General features: G+C 36.4%; 1 protein-coding gene and 1 long non-coding RNA gene across 9 annotated transcripts in view; one reads left to right on the top strand and one right to left on the bottom strand.

The window, feature by feature from the left end:
* LOC139363291 (uncharacterized) overlaps positions 1-433 on the top strand; it is a 31,132-nt gene extending 30,699 nt beyond the window's left edge. The window contains exon 3 of the long non-coding RNA XR_011623325.1: positions 269-433. This is a non-coding gene — a long non-coding RNA (uncharacterized lncRNA). The remainder of the gene's footprint in view (positions 1-268) is intronic.
* Positions 1-27,724, bottom strand: part of LOC105465531 (cAMP-dependent protein kinase inhibitor beta) — a 248,641-nt gene that overhangs the window by 47,538 nt on the left and 173,379 nt on the right. For 2 of the 8 annotated variants that reach the window (XM_011713979.3, XM_011713977.3), the window contains one exon: positions 5,749-5,815. The exons of the other annotated variants lie outside the window; for them this stretch is intronic. The gene's annotated coding sequence lies outside the window, so the exon portion shown is untranslated. The remainder of the gene's footprint in view (positions 1-5,748; positions 5,816-27,724) is intronic. 8 annotated transcript variants of the gene reach the window in all.

The raw sequence follows: 27,724 nt of genomic DNA, 5'->3' as shown, positions 1-27,724 counted from the left end.
CAATACCTCAAAGTGAAAACTTCAGAAGCCGCCTCAGAAGCAAAAGTTTTTCTTTGATCTTGGCCTGTCTTCCTGTCTGGCAGTCCCATTCTCCCCTGACGCTTGTCATAAAAACTAGAATCCCTCTTCCCCAAGGCAGATCGCAGAAATCAGAATCCCTGTTTTTCCAAAGCCAGCCATAAAACCTAAAACTATGACTCTAATCTTCCCTCTCCCTTTCTGTGTAAAAACTGGCCATAAACAAATTATCTAACTCATTCAACCATAGGTCTGAAGAACCCCTCCATTTCAGAGAGGGTCCTGCCCCAAATCCAGAAGGAAAGAATGCATGCTCAGAGCAGCCCAGAAGAATCTACACTGACAGACCTTGCTGGATTTCCCCGGTCAGACTATTAGCATGAGATCATACCAGTTTTGTCTAATCATATTTCTGTACGGGAGTCCATCCTTTTTTGAACCTAAGTGTAAAAATGGAAAATTGCCCCTGTATCTTGGGATCTTCATTCTGAAGGCTCCTGTGTATTCGTGTTAAATAAATTTGTATGCCTTCTCTCCAATTAATGAGCCTTTGTGAATTGATTTTTCAGCAAACCTTCTATAGAAAGTAGAGTTTATGTGTTCTTTTTAACAATCCATAAAGTCCCAAGTTATTTGTGTTCCACAATTGACCTATTTTTACAGAATTATATGTGTCAAAGGAAAAAAGAAAGCAGAGCGATATAATAGAAGGTACATGTGGTTTGGTTTAGAATCCGTTCTGAACTTTTGGCTCCTCTGCCTATTATCTAAGGGACCTTATACAAGGCACTTCAGCTCTTGAAGCCTCAGCTGCCACCTCTTTGGAGGTCACAAAAGAATACCTCTCACAACTGAGATGATGAGGTGTGACAATGTACGTGATTCTCTCAGCATGTGGAAGGCAAGTTAATATTGAAGAGCCGCAGGACAAATCAGCTGATCTCATCCCTTCGGCTTAGAAATACCACCTTTCTTTTGAATCCTGTTCCTCCTACTGGATTTTCCTGCAAGTGAACACCACTGTACATCCCCTAGAAACCCAGGAGACATGCGTTTCCCTCACCCTCCACGATCAAGTCATATAAACTCTAGTCTCTAAACAGGTCTTAAATCTGTGGATGGACTGCTTTTCTCATCCTCTTTCACGACCCAACAACACCAGCCTCTCTAGCTTAGATGATCCTCTTCACTGAGTTTCCTGCCCCAGTTTTGCTGCCCTCTCATCCATTCTTGACACCAGCCAAGCAAATCTTACCATCTCAGTTCTTCAGTCGTCCCCTTACATCAGGAAAAGCTCACACAATTTCTTAATATAACCTGTAACACACTTCACGAAATACACTCTGCTTACTTCCCAGGCTTCTCTCTTGCTGCTCCTCTGCTCCCCTCTGGTCCAGCACTTGAAAGAAACTACCCTCCATTCAGGACTTGTAACTCTCAGACACACTCCCTTTCACCTCCAAACACAGGCCACTGCACGTTTGTGCTTCCTCCTGGCTGGAATGCTCTTCATCCAAGGCTTCTCTTCACTTGGGCAACAACTACTGAAAACTGAAGTTTTGGCACAGATAATACCTTGTTTGGGATGCACTTTTTTTTTTCACTTGATGGTATCCTAAGTATGTAGGATTGCCTGTAGGGAGTCTGACTGGATCGCCGAGAGTCACACAGGTTGGAGGCGGTGGTGTCAGAAGACACAGGCCTCCTGCCACGTGTTGCAGTGTCCCTCTTCCTCCATCATGCTGACACCAGCCTTATCTATCTGCATTGCATTTGCTGTCTTCATTAAGACTTAGATACATTATTTTCACGTGGTTTCAAAATGTTGTACATTTATATATATATATATATATATTTTTTTTTTTTTTTTTTTTGAGACGGAGTCTCGCTCTGTCGCCCAGGCTGGAGTGCAGTGGCCGGATCTCAGCTCACTGCAAGCTCCGCCTCCCGGGTTCACGCCATTCTCCTGCCTCAGCCTCCCAAGTAGTTGGGACTACAGGCGCCCGCCACCGCGCCCGGCTAGTTTTTTGTATTTTTTAGTAGAGACGGGGTTTCACCGTGTTAGCCAGGATGGTCTCGATCTCCTGACCTCGTGATCCACCCATCTCGGCCTCCCAAAGTGCTGGGATTACAGGCTTGAGCCACCGCGCCCGGCCTGTACATTTATATTGTGGGTTATGGTTTTGCGCCTAAAACAGACCAGCGTCACCTCCTCTCCAAAGCCTTCTTTGACTCTCCTAGTAAGTGGAAGTCATGGCTTCAGTACTCTTGTGGCATTTGCAAACATTCCTGCAACAGTTTTCAGACTTATCTCCTTTCTCATGATGTTGTGAATGCTTTTGAAACTAGGACTATATTGGATTCATTTTACATCTCTGGTACCCAGGACTGCTCTTGGGACAGAGAAGCACTGAGTATTTGTTGAACTTAATTGCACTCCAGAGCTGAAAACTGTCCAGATTAGGGCAAGTAAAGACATGCCACAAAAAAAAAAAAAAAGGATGCAAGTATTAAAAAAAAAGCGGGGGGAGAAACTGAGATGATGGCTCTCCCTTCTGGAGATACAGAGTTTAAGATAAGGCCTGGCTCTGACTAACATAAAGACCAAGAAGGCAATAAAGAAAATGGTGCAACTATAGGAATAGATGTCCTGTCCAGGTGAGTACCAGCAATCCCTCAGTGACTCTTCTGCCTTTTTTCACTCAGGACAGAGAACTGGAGTTGGGAAAGAAGACGCTCTTACTTTCACAAAGCTGGACACTTAAGAGCACTTTCTATGCCTGCTCTGGAAGCCTGAAGTCAGCGCTAGAAAAGCTTGTTTCACTCAAGCCTGTAATCCCAGAACTTTGAGAGGCCGAGGTGGGCGGATCACGAGGTCAGGAAATTGAGACCACCCTGGCTGACACAGTGAAACCCCATCTCTACAAAAAATTAGCCAGGCGTGGTGGCGGGTGCCTGTAGTCCCAGTCACTCGGGAGGCTGAGGCAGGAGAATGGCTTGAACCTGGGAGGTGGAGCTTGCAGTGAGCCAGATGAGGCCACTGCACTCCAGCCTGGGCGACAGAGAGAGACTCCATTTAAAAAAAAAAAAAAGAAAGAAAAAAAGAAAGAAAGAAAGAAAAGCTGGTTTCACAAGTATTACAGGTTCCTGGCAGAATTAGAATCATTCAATTGTGATAGAAATGAAACCAAGCTTGGGGCAGGAATTCAACTGTTAGTCCTGGTCTTCTCCTGGGGCCTTGGGCAAATCTCTGAGTTTAATTCCCTCCTTTGCAAAATAAGCGGTTTGAACTAGATGATCTCCAACAGCTTTTTCTGGTTCAGGAAATCTGCAATTTATGGGCTTGACATACGATTTACTTAAAGCAGCTACATAGCCAAGGTTGAGAAAACAGTCAATCTCAATGTATGCACTGCAGACACCCAAACTCATCCTTTTCATTCTTTACTTGATCTGCACTAGCAGAAGCACACAAGCCTGACTACATCCCCTCATCCATATATGGTAAGCAGCACAGCCAAAACCTTCTTCAACCAAAAGGTAGCGATGCAGTGAGGTTGTAAAGCAGGAGTTTTCAAAGTATTATAATCAACTAGGCAGTTGTTTTAAAAAAACAAGTTCCTAGGCCTTGCTTCGGACATGCTGCTAAATCAGGATCTCCAAGATAGAGCGCTAGAAGTGTATATTTTTTTACAAAGTTCCCCTTCAATTTTGATTTGGGGATCATTTTTAAAGGAAAAATTTGTATTTCCCAAAGATTAGCTTATGAATTACTTTCATAAGAATTATGAAAGATACTTGTTAATAGCTGGAAGTGTGGCCAACAATCTGCATTATAGTAATTCTTCCAGTGACTTTATAAATACCAATATCATCCATAACTTAGCATTTATACACTTACAAATGAAATCTTTACAAGGACAAAACCTCAGGATCTATAAAACAATGTAGTAAAGATAGGCAATAACGGTTACAGTATAGGTTAATGTCATCGTGAATATTTATATTGCATTTTTCATTTCATTTGAGCTCCAAGACTCCTGTGATATCAGAATTGTTACCCTCATTTTACTGACAAACTGAAGTGTTAGGAAGTTCAGGCAACTTACCTGGAATCACAAGATTAATAAATGTATGTAATGAAACTGAAAATTAATGCCACACAGCTATGAAACAGCCTATATTGCTGCAAAATGTGTAATTAAACATTTAATACACCTTTTCATTAAACAATTGCTGAGGTCTTATCCAATGAAGCAAGATAGAATTATATTTCACTTCCTGTTAGTCAGTGTTATTAACTACTACGCAAATGTTAACGTCATATAATAATAGATTAACCAAGATAAAGTGACTGTTAACTACTAAGCAGCAATGTTTCAGTGATATCCTGGAATCATAAAATGATCTAAGGTAGTCATCATTTTAGTCAACAACCCTGAAACACAAATATTTATAGTTGAGAAGCCCAGAATTATGCTGTCCAAGGTCTCATACAGCTAGTGAGGAGCCCACTCAGCTCCAGACCTTAGTTGCATGACTTTGCTTTACTGATCTTCTTTACACTTGGGCCATGGGCTGGGTACCAATCCATGGCCTGTTAGGAACTGGGCCGCACAGCAAGAGGTGAGTGATAGGTGAGCAAGCAAAGCTTCATCTGTATTTCCAGCCACACCACATCACTCACATTACCACTTGAGCTCTGCCTCCTGTCAGACCAGTGGCAGCATTAGATTCTCATAGGAGCATGAGCCCTATTGTGAACTCTGCATGCGAGGGATCTAGGTTGTATACTCCTTATGAGAATCTAATGCCTGATGATCTGTCACTGTTTCCCATCACCTGAGATGGGACCATCTAGTTGCAGGAAAACAAGCTCAGGGCTCCCACTGATACTACATACATTATGATGAATTGTATAATTATTTCATTATATATTACAATGTAATAATAATATAAATAATAAGTGTGCTTTACACTATCAACTCTGTGTTCTTAAATTCAATATGCTGGTGATTTGCTTTAGTGCTATAATAAAACTTCATTAGACATGATTTTTTTTTTCAGGGAATAAAACTTTTTTTTCACTTACTGGTTCTTCTAAATTTATTTAATAAAACATTTGTGAAAATGTGTGCTTATCTTGAACTCTGGTAAATTAAAATAGAAAAAGTCTCCCAGATTCCTCATTCTTGAGTTGATCAGTTTTGGTTATAGGACAATAATAGGTCTTTCATAACTATGATGAAACTGTATGGGCCTTAATATTATAAGACCTAGCTTTGATTTTTAAAAAAATTTCACCAAAAATCATCATAGAAAAGCTATATTAACTTTAACAGAATACTATATCTTCCCTTTCCTGTGGACCTAACTTTTTCTCTTCCTTCTCATTGATGTGACAAACTCTCTAAAATATGTGGACACACATGTATTTTCACAAAAGGAAAAATGATAATGAAAAAGATATCATCAAAGAGAAATGTCCAAAGAATAAACCAAATATTTATGAGCTGTAGATAGACTTGGTGAAAGTTTTCTAATTGAGGCTTTGGTTTATTTATTTTGTTGTTTGAGGAGTGGTAAAGTTTTGCATATGCATTACTCTCATTCAAATTTTACATGACACTTCAGACTAAATATCCATTTCCTGTCAAGTGTTTTATGGTAGGAGCCATTTCTTTCACAAAATCAATATATAATTTCCTAAATAAAGAAAAGGATACTTACAAATCTCTGATTAAAATATGTTGTTATTTCTGAGACAGGTTTAAAAAATTCTGATACACTTTCTTTCCTGCAAATTAAAAAAAAAAAAATGAAAAGCCAGAAAAGGTGGCAATTCAGTTAATTAATCAAATTTTAATTACTTTTGGCTTTTTAAAATATTTAGTTAAAACTGGTTAGCATCACGACTTGCCCGACTTTCTTGGGAAAAGCCGAACCTCTAATTCAATCATAAAATTTTCTATTAAAAGTCAAAAGGACCTTATTTAAAATAACAGTTACTAGTTCCCAGGATTATCAGCTACAAAATCCAGTGGATGATTGCTGCGTTGATGCTGTTAGGGATCACTGTCAAGTTGAGAAATCGTCATGTAAAAACAACTGATCATTACAGGAAACATTTGTAGCCACATAAAAATGATTGTAGGACAATATTTGGCATGATACCACCTTTGGACGTTTGTAGAAACACATCAAACTTTGAGAACATAATTGTAGAGAATCTTCTGCACCCTTCATAAGTGTTCTAAGGCATTGTACCAATATTCCCAGTACCCACATAAGGATCATGTCAAAGAAATCGAACCATATTGCTCTTGGAAATCAAAGTAAACTACCTATATATAATTCCTATTCACAGAATAGGCCTTATATTTCAGGACTTAGCATCTGGCATAAGAAGGGTGAAAAATAATGGGAGTATGAACCGTTGGTACACACATTAGCCACTCATAGCAATAAGGCATTTTGCAAATTCCCTTCACCACACTCTTAGTGCCTTCGTTCAGCCTACCATTCACTCTTCCTGGACTGTGGCAACAACATCCTAATGATTTTCTTGTATGCATTCTTGCTTCCTGCAAATCCATTCTTTACACAGGTGTCAGAATTATTTCAAAGCAAACATAGTCATGATTATTCTATAATTAACCCTTATTAGTCTGCCTATCACCTATAATATCAAGTCCAAATCCCTTCACATGGTACATGGTGCCCTCCAAGAACTAGCTCCACCCTACTTTTCCTTCTTTTTCACCCATGCCGAGCCTGCACCAATCCTAAAGCTCCACAATCACACTCCACCAGTAGAATCCTGTGCTTTATTTCTGTCACTCCTATGGCTAAGTTTATTTGCCCTCAGTCTCTTCCCCATCCCCTTGCTAGTATACCTTCTTCATCTATTCTGGGTCAACTTGGGCAATCCTTTCCAGAGCCTTCTATGCCTTCCTCAGTCTAGGCAGGTTCCTCCTACGTGCTCGAAAACACCCTGATACATATCTGTCTTTGTGCTTATCACAGGCATTACACATTTCGGTCTAGTGTCTGCTTTCCTGCTGCAAACAGATTTTTTTAAACCTTTTGAGGGCATGGACTGTGACTCATTTGTCTTGTCCCCAGCACAGTGTTTCACAGATGGTAGGAGGAGTGCAATAAATATCTGTTGCATGTCAAGGTGCATTAGGTGTTTTTCAGACTTGGAGCTGCCTGAATGCATATTTTATCACCTAGGAAGAATTTTAAAATTAAAAGCAGACATCATTTTAACCTTGTTCCCATACTCAGTTTCTCAAATGATATTTGCTCTTCCTCACACTCTTTGTCTGGGACTTTTTCCTTCAATGAGTCCTATATGTCCAGACCAAATATAAGGAACTGAGAAGAGGAAGTGAGAAATAAATGAAGAAATGATGATACAGGAAGTAGTAAAAAGATAAAAATTTGTAAACTTCAAAATGTATACAATGTAATGTAAATATGCACCTCTAAAAGACATGATTAAGAAAACAAAATTTTGTAGTCTTAACATTTTCAACCATTTGGACACAGCCCTTGGCAAAGATCTAGTAGAAACTATAAATAGGAATCTGGTTTAAAGTCTGTTAGATAAAACTAAACATTGCTATTTGCATTTTTAAAATGCATGTTTAAAATATCCCTATAATTTTATAACCTTCCCATGATTAATTTTTTTTATTTTACAGAATTCCACCTATCCCTGTCTATTGCAATACAACCAAAATAAAAAAATGAGTGAAATAGTTATGTTTTTCCCTCTCCACTTCTTTCTAGTTTATTTTACATACAAATGTACCTATGTGGTGGAATTTGAAAATATTTCATCCATATTTTTTATTACTAATGTCCATAAAAATTCAGATTTAATGAAGATCTGCTTAACACAAAAATACTAAAGGTTAAGAGACTATGAGAGTCTCTACTCATCCTTTAAAATATCAATTATCAAACGTTTTACTAACAAAAGTGCGGTAATTATTGGAAAGGTTTTAAGAAAGGTAGCATGCCCCTAACAAATACAAAAATAATTTTTGTGTGTACTTGTCTCCTATATATGAATACTTATACTATGAATTATAAATGTTACTATACTAATAGTCTAATATAACTTATTTGCTTATATTATTATATATGTTAAATACATTAACAGACATTACAATGAAATAGAAATAGATATAATTAGATGTTCTAATATGCTTTTCATGATCCTCAACATACGATGCAGAATTTGCATGATGGTTCTACCACACAAGGTCTGATTCTTTCTGCATTCTCGCTCCTTAAACTACAACTAAATCAAGAGAAAACCTGGTGATATACATAGAAGCTAAGACATACCAACAGCCAAAAAAGCCAGTGGACTCATCAAGGTGTATTGATACCCTTTACAAAGGGAGCAGATCAAAGTATGGGTGAATCAGCAGAAATTTATCACAGTAGAAACACATGCACATTCAGAATTAGCAGAGATCTTGAATATCATTTAGTCATTTTCAAACTATTGTTTTTAGCTGAGGAATATTTTCTTTTTAAATGAACCCCTTAGTAGAAGGCCTACATTCAAGATAGATACAAGCAGTACTGCTCTGGGTACCTCGGGCTTCAAGGTCTCATGCTATACTCACTCCCCCTCCCTACTCCTCTCCTTCTCAGGGAAAACTACATGTCTACACTGCCACTTTAGAGATGAGGCTACCAGGCTGGAGATGGAACAAGAGCAGCCATTTCAAGAAAGATATAATACCGTAGCTAAAAAGATTAATCTTGGTGCTTGTCCATTCTCCTTTTTGATGGACAACCAGTACTTGCTTGCAGGGACTCGTTTCTCTGTGTGTTCCAAGCTGACTTCAGTTGTAAATATAAATACTTAAACAATAAACTAACAGGATTTAAAGTAATTTTTGGTACTAGGGTTTGGTAAAATAATAAATACTTATTTTTTCTTCCAAATATATATTTTCTAACTTGAGTTTTAATTACTCAAGCAGCTAGCCATGGTAACATGCAAATAATATGCATAAAGGAGAAGAATCTATTGGATCTCAAGCACAAAATTTCAGGGGGTGCCCAAAAGCTCAGAAATCAAGATGAATAACATGTAAATGCCATACATTTTAAAAATAAAAATTTATGCAAAGATTTATGATGATCAAAATATCAAAATTTTAAATACAGCTTTAACCCTGAACTTGTATAACTCAGTCTCATGTATCTCACCTGGTTCAGTGACTTCTCAGAAAAATGAATTGTAAACATAAAAATCATGTCAGGTTAGTTACATTATGCAAATTTCTGTCTCAAAACACCAAGGACTGTAGAGGGAGAAGGAAATGTAGTTTGGAGGACAAAGTCCAGTTAAAGGCATGTTCCGGTAAAGGCTTTTATGCTTCAGTCTGTAAGATTGGGGATCAGGTTAAGTTGCTTGGGAACAAATAAGCAACTAGACAACTGTAACACATGAGATAAGACCTAACCTATGCTTTCATCTGAACTATTTTACAATGTCAATGAGCTACTAAATCTACTTATAGCTACTTCAATAAGTATTCTTTTTTTTTTTTTTTTTGAGACAGTCTTGCTGTGTCATCAGGATGGAGTGCAGTGGCACGATCTTGGCTCACTGCAACCTCCGCCTCCCGGGTTCAAGCCATTCTCCTGTCTCAGCCTCCCAAGTAGGTGGGATTACAGACGCCCACCACCATGCCCAGCTAATTTTTTTATTTTTAGTAGAGACAGGGTTTCACCATGTTGGCTAGAATGGTCTCGATCTCCTGACCTCATGATCCACCCGCCACGGCCTCCCAAAGTGCTGGGATTACAGGCAGGAGCCACCACACCCGGCCCCTTCAATAAGTATTCTTTTAAATTTTTGTTTTGTTTTTAAAAGCAAGGCATAGTTCTAAAATACATAAAAACCTGAAAGCTAAAATGTGTCCAGTGAACATCATCTGACTATGTGAAGCAAATTAACTACTTCAACTGTAAGACCTGCTTTTAAAAGTCTGCTCTTAAGAGGATGCATTTAACCTCTCAAGCATTACAATGGTGAGCACAATCATCACAGAAATGGTGACATTAAAAAGGATGTGCATTCACGAGGATATTTTCTGTCCACCAACTCAAATGAACTAGCTTAGGAGAATGAATGACTCTGCCTGACACATAGTAAGTACTCAACATACATACACTAAATGAGTAAATTAATGAAATGATAAAAGTTGAGAGATGGCCGGAAACAGGTATACTAGGACCAGATTATAAAGAACATTGAAACAGAGACTTCATGCTGTGGGCCACTGAGCAAAGGTTTGATGAGGTTTAACAATAACAACAACAACAACCACCACCACCACCGCCACCAAAAACACATGATTCCTTATAGAAAGAATGGGTGATGGGTAGATTGGTAGTGAGCAAATAGCAAATCTAGCAAAAGTTTTGGAAATAGCCTTGGCAATGGTCTATGAGGACCCACTAAAGGGTGAAGACTATAAAACTGGAGGAAGACGAGTGTGGCGAATACTGTTGACTGGTTTCCATTTGCTCCTCTGCCCCTTTCTATAGAAATAGAAAGTTTAGCTGGGTACATAGCCACAGATAGTATTACCAAGCCTTCCATGCTGCTAGGTCATGCAACTGAATTTCTTCATTAACTATGGCTAGGTGCAGAAGTGATACATTCCACTTCCAGGTTACATACTGAAAGAGAAAGGAATGTGATCTCTCCTTCCTCTTTTGCCCTTTCTGAAAACTGGACTGCATCTGTGGTTATGAGTCATGCTCGATGAGGTGGACAAACACAATACCTTGGAGATGACAAAGCAACTAGATGGAAGGGGCCTGCATCCCTAACCTGGTTAAGCCACTATACCAGCCCTGTAGCACCTTGCCTAGATTGCACATGAGATAGAATTAAACTTACATTGAGATTCATCCACTGTTATTTTTGGATTTTGCAATAACTGCCAAACTGATGTCTAAAACTAATATATATGGACATAAAAAGCATTTACAAAATGGAAAAATCCATGGAATGTGGAGATAAGCTACACTGAATGAGGGAGAATGATGAACTCAAACAATTCCAAGTTTTTTATGCCCAGGGAACTAGGACAACAGTGGAACCACCAACAAAATAACAGGTGAGAGGGAGACAAGTGGAATTCAGATGGTGGAAAATATCCAAGGCAGGAGCTGAAAGTATGGGCCTGGAAGTCAGACAAAAGGAAAAATTTGAAAACAGAAATGTCAGCAAATTTGTATAGTATATACAGATGAAAAATGTGAAAATTAATAGAATCTAAGACTAAGATAGATCAGAGAATGCCAGAAGCTGAATGATGGGGTATTCTCACAGAAGGCAGGAGAGAGCAGCAGTAATCAGCAAAGGTTCAAAAAAAAAATGTTATTATCCTTTATAGGAAAGAGCTAATGATTCAAATCATGGAATAATAGAATTAGCCTTGATTCAAGCTGACAAACAAATTTAAAGGGAATCTAATGTGGGCTAAATGCCTTAAATCCATTTAAATCTCCCATGAAAAACTAAAGCAATCATTTCTTGAAATAGAAAGGCATTAATTACGCTTCTGAACAAGCCAGATCTCAATAATTCTTTAGTTTAAATTTCCAGAATTCCAAGAGAGAAAAAAAACACCCAACAGGTACCTATGTCATTCTGTCCTTTGTAAATTCTCACAATAGAGGAAGAAAAGAGGTGACAGGAATGAAGGGAAAATGAAGCATAAGTATCTTGCTACACACACATTCTTTCTAAGAGGCTGATTGCTTTTGTTTTGTTTTGTATTTTAAATAGGGATGGGGTCTCACTATATTTTCCAGGCTGGTCTCAAACTCTTGGCCTTAAGCAATCCTCCCACCTTGGTCTCCCAAAGTTTTGGAATAACAGGAGTGAGCCCATGTACCCAGCCAGGGGCTGATTTCTGTAAGTAGAAATGGCAAACTGAAACAAATCCTCCTCCTCAATTTTTATTGTTTCATTGGAAGATACAGTGATTTAAATTTCACATTAAGCTTTGAAGTTAATAAAGTTTGCAACATAGAAGCCAACTGTTACGTATAAGAAGAAAGAGTTTGGGAATCTGTATCACTTGTGAGATGTGTTAATATTCCTGGAAGGTCATCAGCATTCCAGAACATTCAGGCAATATTACACTAGGCCCTCCAACAGTCCTTCTTCCCCACCTGACCTGGTTTATCCAACCAGGAGGATATTTTTCAGGGAGAAGTCAGACCAAAGATTTCTGTTTTGTATTCCGTTGTCCACTTCATATTGACAAAACATGCCATTTTAGCTTTGTCTTTGAAGATTCTTTTCTCTCTAGTTTTAGTCTGCAGAATGTGAAGTATAGCTGCTTAAGGGACATCAGGAAAGATTCCAGTTTTTTTCACCAGCACATTTTCATAAAAATCAATCATACTAATTCACTTTGTATAAGAAATTGATATCCCTCTCTCTTCCTTTGAAAATAATTATGTTAGTAATCTCCTTTTTCTCTTCACATAGTGACTGCATTTTCCACGGTCTTTCCAATTGTTTGGAAGACAGTTTTCATTGCTGTTTTTAGTATTATCCTTGAATCCTATATACAGTATTCCTTTAAATTCTTAATACTGGCATGCATTTTGGGATTCTAAACCCTGTCATTTTTTTACTTAATGACCAGACAATACTTTTCCTTTCTCCAAGTAGATCAGGGTGTGAAAATCTGTTCTAAAATGACCTTTCCTTTACATATGGTTGCAGAATACCTGAACAAAGGTTGCTGTACACCAAGAAATTAGCTTGAGGGGAAAGAAATCTTTTTTTCTTATTTTGAGTTGGTGTAAGAGAAGAGTGTGTATATGTTAAGTGGGAGCAGGGTAGAGGGTGGGGGTTGCATTTCATGACACAGCGTTCGACATGCAAAATTGCCATTGCTTCACTCGTATCTGTCTGTATATATTTTCAGGTGTGGCCTGTGTGGTTCTAGAATTTCTGGCATTTAAATATAACCTGAAAGCCACTCAGATCAACCTGGAAAGAGCTTCTCTTTACTTTTTTACCATGTGCCACATAAAAACCACAGCACCAAAATAGCAGATTCACACTTTTTTTTTTTTGTAAACTATTCACTGCTTTTTAATGTTTGCTTGCAAAGCCTCAATAAAAGAAGTAACTTTTAATTTTTTCCGTAACTATTAAACTTCTTAGTTTATATTACTTTCTTACCAATATTATAATCCTCAAACACCAATAAAAAAGTTCATAAGCTTTATGTATCTTTCATATGACTTACAGGTTTGTTTTTGCTTTTTGTTTTTTGTTTTTCAGACAGTCTCACTCTGTTGCCCAGGCTGGAGTGCATGGCGCTATCTCAGCTCACTGCAAGCTCCTCCTCCCAGGTTCACAGCATTCTCTTGCCTCAGCCTCCCGAGTAGCAGGGACTACAGGCGCCCGCCACCACGCCCATCTAATTTTTTGTATTTTTAGTAGAGGCGAAGTTTCACCATGTTAGCCAGGATGGTCTCGATCTCCTCGGCCTCCCAAAGTCCTGGGATTACAGGCGAGAGCCACCGCGCCTGGCCAACTTACAACATTTTAATAGGTATATCTGAGATTAAAGAGGAAATTGTTAGGCATCACAGTTAATTTTGATGTTAATTATAAAATAAATTGAAAAAAAGTTAAGTCTAAGCCCAGTATTGTTACATACATAGATGCATATTTCTATCTGTCATCTATAAACATTTGTGCTCACAAAATAAAGCCAATGAAACTATGTTACATATAAAAATGACCATACCAACTCACTGGGAGGAAAGGGAGCAAACAGTTGTAGAGTGCCCATGATTTTCCAGATGCTTTAAACATTCTCTCACTGAAACCTTTCAAAAACCGTCAGAAAAAATAAAAAAATTTAGTACCATTGGATGCCTAAGGAAGCTTGAGGTTATAATCGAGCCAGTGCCGAGCAAGGTCAAGTCATGAATCCAGGTCTGCCTGCCATACTGACTTAATACTAGTAGTAGTGGTTGACTAAGTTGATTCACAGGAGCAACAAAAAGAAATACACTTTTCAGACTTTGTCTGAAAGTAAAGTTGACGAATTCTACTTTAGAGGTCACTTTTGATATATCCCATATTTTTTCAAAATGGTTTCTATAAGATGCCCTCTTAGCATTATAGTTTAACACCAGATATTCCATCGCTTCCTTGATAAGATCAGTCACCTGCTCAAAGGAGTCTGGTCTGTTTCAAAAAGCACACACAAATGCGCCCATGAGGGCAGCTCAAGACTACTAATAAATGTATTGTCATATCGCGTATCCACCAGAAAGTGATTTGATAGACTCCAGAGATACAGAGGGGAAAGGTGGAAGAGAAGTACCAAAAAAAAAAAAAAAAAAAAAAAAAAAAAAAAAAAAAAAAACCTAGCACATATCCCCAGTTTTAAAAAATGTTTTTGAAGTAGATATTATCATTTTGTGCCCTTTTGAGTCAGTCAAGATACTGCTATTAAATGGACATGATTTTGGTTAGCTAAATGACCCCTTACAAAGCAATAAGCAATAGTTTCTTCTTCTGCATAGGGAACCTGTCGGAAATTAAAGGGCTTTTGCAAAGTCAACCTGCTTGAATCTGGCTGAGAGGCAGTGTCGATGGTGTGTGCACTGGGCACAGGAAGTTAGATGGTCATAAAGGTTTGGTCATGGAAGGCTAAGGCTGGCAAAGACTAACATTAAAGACAGTATAATGCTATGCACGCGAGCTTTGGAGACAGACTGGCTCTAGAACATAATAGCTATATGACTTGGGCAAACTCAGCTCACATTTCTTTATTTATACTGTGGAAATAAAACTTCCACCTCACAGGATGTTGTGAAGATTAAGTGAGACAATGTCTGAAAAGTACTTAATGTAATTCCTAACACTTAGTAAGTGTTTAAGAAACAGAAGTTGCTATTATGACTATTCTTTGTACCAAAGGAAAAACTGTGCTTTAGAAGGTTGAATGACTAGCACAAGGTCACAGGCCATTCCTTTACTGACGTGTCAGGTTAGGGGGTGGAGGATAAACTCAGCTTCATCTAAAACCAAATGACCTCTAAATAACCAATTACATGCATAGGACCAGAAAATATCTATGAAAATTTCAAATGCATTTTAACTATTTTTTTTTTCATTAAAAACTGACTTTACAACCAACTTTCTTTTTTCCTTTCCATGACATCTGTTTCCTTTCAAAACTAACTCTGTGTGAATTCCTGTGTGATTTTGATCTCATTATTTCTTGGACTGAAGGTCTCTCTCTCCCAAGTCTACTTTGTCCTAACATTGTCATAGCTCTTTCATTCTCCTATACCCAAGAAAAAGCACACACAGCAGAGAAATGCATTAGAAGGATCTTATTCAGAGGAACATTTCTTTACTACCTATTTAACATGCTGCAGATTTAGATGTTTTTATCTAAATAAGATGCAGATAGTTTTGAATTTTAGACTAAGAAAGTAATTTGAAATAAAATTTTGCAATAAATGCATTTTAAAGGGCCCTTTGAAGAGTGACTCCTAGGCATTATCTGTAAGAACAATCTCTCAAAAGGAAACTGGCCAAATTAAGGTTTCATATTTTGCTCAACAATAAAGAGACAAAGGTTGAAATGTTCATTTCTGGTTTTCCTACTTATGTTTACTAAGCAATGCAGCCTAACCTTATTTCTTTTTGTCATTGCTGTCATTTTGAAAATTTTTTTAACCCAGGTATATGGGTCAACAAGAACAAAAAGAAAAAGCTTAATTTTTCTAATTCATGATCTTTCTAGAACTGGAGAAGCATTGATAGAAGTTCACTGTATTAGGCTGTACAGACTATGTACTTCATGGCTGCAAGGAAGACTAACAGCTAAATGTAAACACTGTTGATGTCACTAATTTGAATTTAAAAATATACTAATATGCTTTTTACAAAGGTTTATTTTTCCCTAAAGGGGTGTTAACTAGGCATACTAAATTCTAAACATTACAATTATATACTATATATTTGCCTTTAGAAGATGAATTATTTAGATATGCTTCATTTTAAGGCATTACATTAAATTAAATTTAAAGGCAAGAAGGCTATAAACAAAATGAAAATAAACAACAACAACAAAAAACTTGATGAAAATATATTTAATGTCAGACCAGGAACAGTGGCTCATATCCGTAATCCCAGCACTTTGGGAGGCCAAGTTAGGAGGATTGCTTGAGCCCAGGAGTTCAAGACCATCCTGGGCAACATAGTGAGACTTTACCTCTAGAAAAAATAGAAAAATTAGCTGGACATGGTGGCATATACCTGTAGTCCCAGCTACTTGGGAGGATGAAGCAGAAGGATTGCTTGAGCCCAGGAGTCTGAGGTTACAGTGAGCTATGATTACACATCACTGCACTCCAGCCTGGGTGACAGAGAAAAACCACATTCTAAAATAAATAAATAAATAAATAAATAAATTTAATATTTACATTAAGTATCAAAATAATCTCCTTCCTTTAATCTGAGAATGACTACAAGTCTCATATTTAGGCCAATGACAGTCATAACTAGCTGAATTTATACTTCCTATAACAGTACCTTGCTCATGTCAGGATTTGTCTGGCTCAGAGAAAAATGGCAGCTGCAGTGCTGAGTCACTAAAACCAATTCTCAATGAAGCAGCTGCTCCTGAAAGCTGGGCTTCAAACAACAATCAATCTCTGATTGTTACAGCTAGTCTGTGGATTTTGTCAGTTGTTGGTACTTTCACCACATTGCAGTATTACTGTTGTCATATCATACTGCACTAGTTGACATAACATCATCTTGTAGAGACCTTCAATATGAGAATATCCACATCCTCATGAATACGTAAATAAGCTTTTGAAGGAAGTGGTACAAAGATCATATGTTCTAAATGCTAAAATACTAATTTTCAGTAGAATGATTCCACTCACCTCCACATTTCTCTGAGGCACTGGTCTGAAAAAATCATACTTCAGCCCTAAAACAAATACAAATATGGTGTTCTGGGTCCCATTGTTTCCCCCGAAAATATATGAAAGTCCTAACCCCCAGTACATGTGAATGTGATCTTATTTGGAAATAAGGTCTTGGCAAATGTAACCAAGTTAAGATGAGGTCACACTGGAGTAGGATAGGCCCTTGATCCAATATGACTGGTGTCCTTATAAAAAGGGGGAAGGCAATGTAAGGACAGACACATGGAGAATGTCCTGTGAAGAGAGAGGTGGGACACATCTACCAGCTGAGGGATACCTGGAGCTACCAGAACTGAAAGAGGCAAGAAGGATCCTCCCCTCTAGGCTTCAGAGGGAGGATGGCCCTGGAAACACTTTGAGTTTAGGCTTGTGTCCTCCAGAACTATGAGCAAATAAATTTCCTTTGTTTTAAGCCACCCAGTTTGTGGTACTTTCTTGTGGCAGCCATTTTGGTACATCCACCTGGGGATGATGGTAGACTCTTAGCAGCTCCTGGAGGGCACAGGTATAAACTATGTTAATCCAGGAAACATAGTAATTTAACAGACTCTTCTTTCAGGTTACATTTTCTCAGATTCATATTTTTTAAATTAAAGCATCTCTAAATGTGTAGCCAGTTCCTAAGATAAGCAAAACCAGGATCAGACTAATAGATCTTAGATTAAAGAATACATTAAAATAGTTTGAAATGAACCAAGTATTCAAGAATAGCTTGTGCTTCTAGTGCTTTTAGGTGTCATCTCATGATCTGTGGGTATTAACAGATATCAAGCTATCACCACAATTACCCATGCCCAGAAGTTTCAATACACTGAAAAGAACAGAGATGTAACAGAATCACCAGAGTCCAATTTCCATGAAGTTTTTCAAGACAAAGGAAATGAAGATGAAATAATACAATCGGGATAAGGGAAACAACAGAAATAGACCCAAGGAATTGAGTCACTAAACTAAACCTACATAATTTATTGCTCAAGCCTCTCTCTTGGAAGGCAGACAAACAGCAGCTAGAATCAGACATCCCTGAGTGTTGCTAGCTCCGCTACTGACTAGCTCTGTGTCTTTGGACAAGTTATATACCCTCTCTAAACTTCAGTTTACTCATTAGTAAAGAGACAGTAATAATTTTACCAACCTCATAAAGAAAGCTTTCAGTAGTTGTAGAAATGTTATTACTAACTTCAATGTTAGCTTAAGTTGCCACTTCACTCATAGAAAAGATATTCCTCTATGCCTCAGCTTTATGTTTTTCCACCAGAAAGAGGCCAGGTACTTTGGGAGGCCAAGGCAGGTGAATCACCCGAGGTCAGGTGTTTGAGACCAGTCTGTCCAACATGGGGAAACCGTGTCTCTACTAAAAATACAAAAAAATAAAAATAAAAATAAAAGAATAACGGGGCATGGTGGTGCATGCCTCTAATCCCAGCTACTCAGGAGGCTGAGGCAGAAGAATTGCTTGAACCCGGGAGGCGGAGGTTGCAGTGAGCCAAGATTGTGTCATTGTACTCCAGCCTGGGCAACAAGAGTGAAACTCCAAAAATAAAAAATAAAAAAAGGAGACAAGGAAAGAAGAGAGAAGGAAGGAAGGAAGAAAGGAAAAAAGAGAGAAGGAAGGAAGGAAGGAAGGAAGGAAGGAAGGAAGGAAGGAAGGAAGGAAGGAAGGAAGGAAGGAAGGAAGGAAGGAAGGAAAGAAGGAAGACCAACTCCAAAATTGGTGAACTCTAAAAAGTACTCACAGTGCCAATAAAGTTACCGCCACAATCACCTGGACTCAACTGAACAATTTTACTCTTCACTGCAAAGAGTAAAACCTTTGCAAACTTAGTTGCTAAGAATGTCTCTAAAATGTTCCAATTTCTCTCTCCTGTTAGGTAAATACAAGATACTGAAAAAGGAATTATCCTTTTGGTAACTGAGTCTCTTGCAGTTTGATGGTCATCATTATAAATACCTAATATTATTAAGATGGTCTTTTTAAAATTATAATTTAAACTAATAAATATATCACAATAGCCTTTTATAATGTATAAAATATGCTTATAGTGCTGAATCTATCCCCTGATAACATCATCCTATTATTTTGCTTCATTTTGCTTCTTCATCCATATATGAAGTTTCAAGTATCTAAAAAGCCAGCTATCATGTCCTAAGTCTTCACTTCTAGAGCTAAAATAAGTATCAATCATATACAATATTTTTAAAAAACTCCCCCAAACTGTTCTAGAACAGTTAAATTTTTTAACCTAAAAATAGTTATTAATATTTAAGACTGAAAAATATCATATTGTTGATGTCAGTATATCAGTCTGTCCTGATATCATTGGGTCTACCGTATGTTCTTTTCTTAGCCTTGTGTCATCAGCACAGTTGACTGAAATACCTTCTAATATTAAACAGTTTTGTCAAGAAGAGTGATATGAAGAATGTCACTAAAGATTTTCCTGCACCTTGAAATAGGTCCTTTTAAGAAAGAAAGAGAGGGTTCATAAATAGATCTTGGATCTGAAGACTTTTTAAGACGGAAATATTCCTCAAAGTGATCTACAGATTCAAATACAAGCCCCATCAAAATCCAACTTGCTTTATTACAGAAATTGACATACTGATCCTGAATTTTAATTGGAATTCAAGAAATGCAAAACAGCCAAAACCCCCTTGAAAAAGAACAAACTTGGGGGACTCACCTTTATTGATTTCAACATTTACTAACAAAGCTACAGTTACTAAGACAGTATGATACTGGCAAAAGACACATAGATCAATGGAATAGAATTGAAAGTCCAGAAGTAAACCCATACGTTTATAGTGAATTGATTTTCAACAAGTGCCAAGGCATTTCAGTGCAAGAAAGCACTGTCTTTTCAAAAAGTTATGCTGAGACAATTGGATATCAGATGCAAAAGAATAAAGTTGGACCTATACCTCACACAATACACAAAAATTAACTAAAAATGAACCATCGATCTAAATGTAAGAGCAAACACTATGAAACTTTTAGAAGAACACATAGGAGTAAGCCTTTGTGACCTTCGTTTAGGCAATCATTTCTTAGATATGACACCAAAGCACAAGTGACAAAAAAAAAATTGATAAATTGAACTTCATCAAAATAAAAAGCCTTTGTGCACCAAATAACAGCATCAAAAGTGAAAAGACTACCTACAGAATTGGAAAAAAACACCTGCCAATCATATGTCTGATAAGAGACTTGGACCTTAAGTATATATAGAACTACAACTAAATAATAAAAAGATAAGTAACCCAATTTAGAATATGGGCAGTGAACATAAATAGACATTTCTACAAAGAAGGTATGTAAGTGGTCAATAAGCACATTAAATGATACAGAGCATCATTATCCCCTATTAGGGAAGTGCAAGTTAAAACTATGTTGAAATATCACTTTACACTCACTAGGATGATTATAATTTAAAAAGACAATGACAAGTGTTGAGAAGGATACAGAGAAATGGCAGGCCTCATTCATTGCTGGCTGGAATGTAAAATGATGCAGTCTCTTTGGAAAATAGTTTAGCATTTCCTCAAACTGTTAAACATAGGGTTACCATGTGATCCAGCCACTCCACTCCTAGATATATAACCATAACAAAGAGTAATGAAAGTATATGTCCACAAAGAACTTCTACAGGAATATTCACAGCAATGTTGCTCATAATAGCCTAAAAGTGGAGAAAACACACAGGTCCATCGTCACTGATAAATGCATAAATAAAATGTAGTATATTCTTACAATGTAATATTACTTGGCAATAAAAAGGAATGAAGGATTGATACATGCTACAACATTGATGATCCTTGAAAACATTATGCTAAATGAGAGGAACCACATGTTGTATGATTCGATTTATATAAAATGTCCAAATATCAAATTTACAAAACAAGAAAAATTTGTGGTAGCCTAAGGATGGTGAGGGAGTCCCTAGGCTTTGCGGGAAATAAGGAGTCACAACTAATGTTTATAGGATTTATCTTTGGGGTGAAGAAAATGACTTAAATGCATTGTGGTGACGTGACAGTGTGTGAATATACTAGAAACTATTTAAATGGGAGGCTTTTATGGTAGCAAATTATGTCAATAAAGTTTTTTTAAGCTAAATAAATTGACTCAGATGATGTTAGTGCTGAGTGTGAATCTCTGAGGGAGGATTGCAGTGTGCGGTATGCCATTCATGTTTATCCATACAATTTATTCTTGTAGCATTTTGATGAACACATTGATTACAGATCCCAAATTGAGCTTATTTTATTTTTTCAAATGTAGAAATAAGATGCCAGCTTGTCACATTTAACAAATCATGTATATTTTCTACCTTTTGATTATTCTTCTAAAGCACTAAAAATGTCTAAGTATAAATATTTAATCTATAAATGTAAGTGTCTTATACATAAAAGGTTTATTAAATGAGTGGGTCTTGAGATGAATGGTAATATTGATTGCAGAAATAGATCAATCACTGGGTTTTCTCTCTTATTTACAATCCTGTCGAAAATATGTTTTCTTGAAGAAATCACACATTTCCATATGAGAACATTTTCCTTTGGTTGCTTAATAATAAACATGATCATTTTAGCCTAATCCTTTAGGCTATAGAATTGCAAAGGTGGGGAGAACTGCCTGCTTGTATTCTAATCAAGAATTTGTACTTAAAGAAACAGAAACTTTTTAGTGTAAGTAACCATGTGCTCATTTAATTCCAAGATATCCATGCCCTGTATACTTTCCAGCGATGACAATTGTAAACATATAGTAAGCCTTCTCAGCCCTGAGGTCCAAGCATGAACATGATTGTATCTGTGGTTTAGTCTGTAAGAGAACAACATATCCCAAGGCTACAGCATGATCAATTTGGAAGGTACCTTAGAGGAGAATATGTTTAACTCTTTCATCTCAGTCCTCTAGTTCCATAGCTGAAATCCTACATGCTTTGGTCTCCGAGTTGCTGAGATGAAGAGTGAAAGTGTAATTAGGTCTCCAGAGATTCAGCCCAGTGTTCCTTCCACCATATCATCTTGTCTTTCAAAACAAAGGGCAACATGGGCTTCTTCACTTTTGACCATATCGTCCATAACAGTGGAAGTGCATATGAGCATGAGAAACCCACCTTAATTGGTGGGGGCTTTTCTCATGTATGTCAGAATCCACCAGGCTCTGCTGTGTTCAGAAAACACCTGCAAATGATTCAGTGCTTAGCCTTCTCATTTATCCAGACATTTGTTTGACATTTCCAACACATTTGTAAAGGAAAACTAAAGTAGATAACTAATTTTCATGCTCTTTCAGAATATTTTAATATCATGCTGCACTAGATAAATGTTTCCATTTTTATTTTTCTTTAACGCAGCTCTTTCTATTGTGTACTGTGATTCTCTTTGTCTTTTCACATGAAAGCTTCTTTTTTTCTTCCATTTTTTTCTTTTAATTGTGTTCTCTAAATATAGCATGAGCAGGAACCTCTCAGCTAATAGATTTTCAATTACTTCATTTCTACATTTACAGATTCTCCTCTCGCTACTTCATTAAATCAGTGCTAGTGATACACATAGGCAACTTTACCAAAAAATACCTTAAGACTGAGAGTTATTAAATTATAGTTTTAACCTGCACTTGTACTCCTGAAATTAAAATAATATTTAAAAATAAAAATAAATACTAGTTAAGAAGACGCCTTTCCTTTCAAACAGTGGAACTCTCGCCATGTTTCACTCTTGCCATTTCACTGTTTGAAGGGAAAATCATATTCCTTTCACAAAGATAAGTTTACTCAGTGCTTTTGTGGGGAAAACAATCAAGTACCTATAGCTAGATCATATAAGAACCAAATGGTCTCACAAAATGATTTCATATTCAGTTTTATTTATCCATAGATCGATTATGCACAATGTCTTTAAAAGCACAATTAAATTTTGCATAATCTCTGAGGGAAACAGCACAGTAAGGAATGAATCTTTCAGACGTCAACAATTTTGAAAATATCTTTCTAAAGAGTATTCACACATACATAGAATTCTCTATGTAGACATTTAAAAATACATTCAAGTTTATTTTATATGTATATAAAGCCGCATTAACTTGCTATGTCAATTACAGACTAAATAAAATTCTAATGAGAGCTAGAGATCTTTAAACTTTGTCAGGAAAAAAATTATTTTAAAGTGTTTAGAAGCATGTAAATAACATGCAAATGGAAATGTCTCTTCATTTTAAAAGTTCATGTGACTTCTATTTGGTAAAGTGTAGTTTCATTCCTTATGAAAAGTTGCTTTGATTAATAATATTATATAATTCAAGCTTACTGTTTAATATTATTTAAAAAATGGGTGTTCCATTAGGCTATGATTCTTTTTTGCTCAACCCTATATTCCCAGCAGTATCTAGAGGACTGCCTGGCAGATGGTAAGTATGTACTCAATAAAAATTTGTCAAATGAATGCTTAACAAATAAATAAATGCTACTGTTAACATAAACATTTAACATTACCAAGATTCCTTCTCTTCAGTGATTCCTGGTTCAGATTTAAGGTAAGAGGATGTGGCAGCCAGTAGTGGTCCTGAGATAGGTCTGCTTTTGCCAACAAACAAAACTTTCCTCTGGCCTTAATTCAGAAAGACCTCTGCCCAGAAAGAGTCCCCACTAATAAGGAAAAATCAAGCTTAAACTCTAAGTTTATGTTAAACTTCCATGTGATCTGTGCATCACACCATTACGAAAGCAACAATTTCAAGCTTGAAAACAGGAAAAATAAGAGTATAAACGAATGAAGGCAATTGGTTAAATGTTAAATATCAGGGAATTGGATTTATTAACATCTCAAGGGACAGTATTTAAATTATAATCTCAAAGCACTCAGCAAACTAAGCCAATACATTTCCTACTCTGCAGTAGAGTAAGATGTAGCCAAAAGTTGTATCATTACTTTTATGAATTTGTAAATCAAATATGATTCATCACTTAGTAAAGATCGTTTAATTATTATAATTATACAGTAACTAATTTAGTCATCGTGTGTGCCTGATGTTGTCAAGGAATAATATACACGACTTGGCCCAAACTAGTTCTGCAAATATAAGTTATGTCTAATATTTCCTATTAATGATTCCAGAACCAGCACAAAACCAACCCATTACAAAAACATGTTAGACTCTCAGAAGATTAAAAGTACATAATATTCTAAATTATTTTTAATTAACAAACTAAGGTTCTAGGAAGCTTTTTCTTTGAATTCGCATAAAAGATTAGTACATTTAATTTTAGTGTATATCCTAATCAGCATGATATAAAGAACTTAATCCAGTGATTCAGGACAATAACAGAAAATTAGAATTTGTGAGTTTATCTTTAAGGCTAGTGTACACACCACACATACCTGATGTATGACAAAACCCTTATCTTTACTTGTGTCCCTTAGTGGCTCAAGAAAGAGCTACGTGATTCCTGCATCTGTGAAGCTGGACTGAAAGAATTTTTATTGGTTTTATGAGTACATTGAGATGTGGCTGAAAGCCAGTGTTTAAATTGGATAGCTTCCATATCTTTCAAACATTAGAAACATACAGCTGAAAAAAGAGCAATAAATATCAACAGAGTTTTCTGGAAACATCAATGTAAGAAAGATTCCAAGCAATTCCTGCTAAACCATGATGAAAAAGGAAGTAGCATTGTAGATATGCCCAAAACTGGAGACAATCCCAATACTTCTGCAATCATTCACTCATAAACTCCCCTCAGTATCAAATTCTACATATTTCACTAAGAATGAAAGCCGAGTTAGCTCCAAAATATAATCTACATCAATCACCGACATCAATAAAAAACAACTAATGACGCTAACATAATTGTGATACTAGGTTAGGATAAATAGCTGCATTTTGGGGGTAGGTGATCACCAACATCTATTGCAAGTCAACTGAATAACCACTTTGAAAAAGTGTGTACATTTCCAAGCATTTTGGTGATGTTCATGTGAGCCCCTAATGAATATGTAGCCATGAGTAGCAATTTTAGACTCAAGTCCTCCTGGATAAAGGGAAACACCAACAGCAACCTGTTGAAAGCTTTGATCATTATTCATTCATTTAATAAATGTTTATTGAACAACTGGAAGAGAGTTGGGGTAAAAAAGCCTTAAAGACTAAATAAGAAGTAGCTATGTGAGATGATAGATATGTTCATCTATTTCACTATTTTAACTATTTTGTTATCTGTATATATTTCATAACATCATGTTACAAACCTCAAACATACACAATACAATTTATTTTAAAAGAAGACTAAAAGAGAATATAGAACATATATAAGTAATCAGATACATAATTTACACTTTATAATTCTAAAAGGGAAAAATAAGTCGTTAGATAATAATGAGAACTCAAGGAGTATTTAAATTAGATGAGGAAACAGAGACAGCCTCTTTGAGGAGGTGAACAACCTCCACAGCCTCTTTGAGGAGGTGGAGATGTATGTGGCAAATATAGCTAGTGTGCATAGAGCAAACATATGGATCATTGGTGGTCTTGCCTTTACTGGCTTTTATCTATAAGCCAGTTCTGCTTTGACTCCCTTAGTACTATGTCTATAATTTCGGAATTCCCTTGTTTCTCTCATGTTCCACTCCCTGGATGCCTGACACCCCCATCAAACTTCTTGCCCCCTCACTTCTCCCAGCTGGGTTTCTGGCTGAAGAGCTAAAGCTGCAACTCCATGGACCTGTCACACTGTGGGTCAGGGACAGTGACAGCCAGACATGTGGCATGAATGGGAACAAATCTCAGTAGTGATACATCAGTTTTGCTTGATGTTATGGGAACAATTTCTTAGCACAATAGGCAAATTTAACTTCTTTCAAATTCAAATACTATACTTAAAATATACTTAAGTAAAAAATTTTATTTAATTCTCCATGAATTGATTATTTTCAACTGTATAGCAATGTAGTGTGCAGTTTACCTAAAATTAAAAATGAGATTTATGCAATTGTTACTCTTCTCTGAAAGACGATTTAAACTTTCATGATATGTCTACAACATACTATTATTTTATGTAACAAACTTATCAGATCTTTTATTTAATGGAGACAAAAAGTCATCTGGTCAGATTATACTGGTACATACAATAGTTGCATAGTCAATTGTTTTTATTTATAAATATTTGTAAGCACTAAGTCTGAAGATTTCCTAGAAAGAAAAAGAATCTCTTAAGAATATTATATCATATCCAGAAAAACAAAACTCACAATACCATAAAAGATAAATTATTATTAAGGGGAGGAAAAAATACAAAAATATAACATGGTTACCATTGAGCTCAAATTTTACAATTTCAGGCACCTTTTAAAGTTTTTGTTTCAAAGCTCCAGATCTGGACAGAACATAAATAACTACTTCTTTCTCAGTATTTTATACATAGAAGAATAAACCTAAAATGACTTTTTTTCCTTATATAGTCTAGTATAATAGTCAGTAATAAGAGATCCTTATACAGGGTATCTAATTTTTTTAAAAGTAAGCTATTTTGATTAGCATTATCAATATCAAGCTTATTCTCTCTAGAAATATATATTTTTCCTATAATTCTCATCACTATTAGTAGCTATATATGTGTATTTTTATTTATTTATGTCTGTATTCTTTACTAGGCTGTGACCTCCATGAAGGCAGTGTCTTCATCTGTCTCGGCTGCTACAACAGAATCCCATAGAGTGGGCAGCTTATAAACAAAAAAAAATTTATTTCTCACAGTTCTGGAGGCTGAGAAGTCCAAGATGGAGGCACCAGCAGATTCAATACCTGGTGAGGGCCTGCTTTCTGATTCATAAATGGCAACATTCTTGCTGCATCTTCACATTAGGAAAAGAGAGGGAGTTCTCCTGGGTCTCTTTTAAAAAGGCACTAATCCCATTCATGAGGGCCACTTGCATGTTCTAGCCACCTAACAAAGGTTCCGTACTTCCTAAAACCATCACCGTGGTATTTATGATGTCAACGTATAAACATTTTTTAGTGGAGAGAACACAAATATTTTGTCTACAGCAGTCAGGTGCCATTTCCATTTTTTGTTCCACATTTTTAGGCCCTCAATATGTTTTTATTGAAACAATGAATTTTTATAATGATAAACAGACTATATAGTACTTATACATAAGAATTAAAAGTCCCTGGATCCAAACTACTTGGGAGGCTGTGGCAGGAGAATCTCTCAAACCCCGGGGGCGGAGGTTGTAACTAGCTGAGATCATGTCACTTCACTCCAGCCTGGGAAAAAGAGTGAAATTCTGTCTCAAAAACAAACAAACAAACAAACAAAAGTCCCTGAATATTAACTGAAATGCAGGAGAGAAAACATGAAAGCCAAAAGTAATTTAAGTTTCTAACCATATTAGGAGAATGAACCAAAAAGTGAGCTAACATGATTCATATTTTTCTCTTACAAGAAAAAAAAATCTGAACTATTAAGATATATTTCTCTTACTACCACTAAAATTGTGAAATAGTATGAAGTTAAAAAATATATAAATCTAGTGTAATATATTCAGATTATGAGTAAATCAGTACAGAAAAAATATAACAACTGATGACTGGGAATAAGGTTTACCTCTGTTTTTGAAAATTGAGGATAGAATACCAAAATGTAGGTTTACATTCTTA

This window comes from Macaca nemestrina, chromosome 5 (genome assembly GCF_043159975.1).
Source record: "Macaca nemestrina isolate mMacNem1 chromosome 5, mMacNem.hap1, whole genome shotgun sequence".
In the NCBI taxonomy this organism is placed as follows: domain Eukaryota; kingdom Metazoa; phylum Chordata; class Mammalia; order Primates; family Cercopithecidae; genus Macaca; species Macaca nemestrina.
The sequence above is the reverse complement of the archived record's forward strand: the minus strand, read 5'-3'. Positions and strand labels throughout refer to the sequence as shown.